The sequence below is a fragment of the Limulus polyphemus genome, unplaced genomic scaffold (genome assembly GCF_000517525.1).
Source record: "Limulus polyphemus unplaced genomic scaffold, Limulus_polyphemus-2.1.2 Scaffold795, whole genome shotgun sequence".
Taxonomy (NCBI): domain Eukaryota; kingdom Metazoa; phylum Arthropoda; class Merostomata; order Xiphosura; family Limulidae; genus Limulus; species Limulus polyphemus.
This window is the reverse complement of record NW_013666405.1, coordinates 363,045-363,256: the sequence shown is the minus strand read 5'-3', so window position 1 is coordinate 363,256 and position 212 is coordinate 363,045.

Sequence of the window (212 nt, the reverse complement as noted above, 5' to 3'; positions counted from 1 at the left end):
GGTGATTTACTGTCTTTTAAACAAGGATGATATAATAGCCATCGACCTAATCAGCCTCAGACAATGGAAAGCCCCTTCCAGAACCCGCAGCTAAACCCTAATGCAGACATCTTCAGCCCTGTTAGAAGTCACATCCCAGATATGAATGTCAGCCATAGGGGTGATCTAGTACGAAGGAAGCCACAGAAATTCGATGGGAAGGCACCATGGGA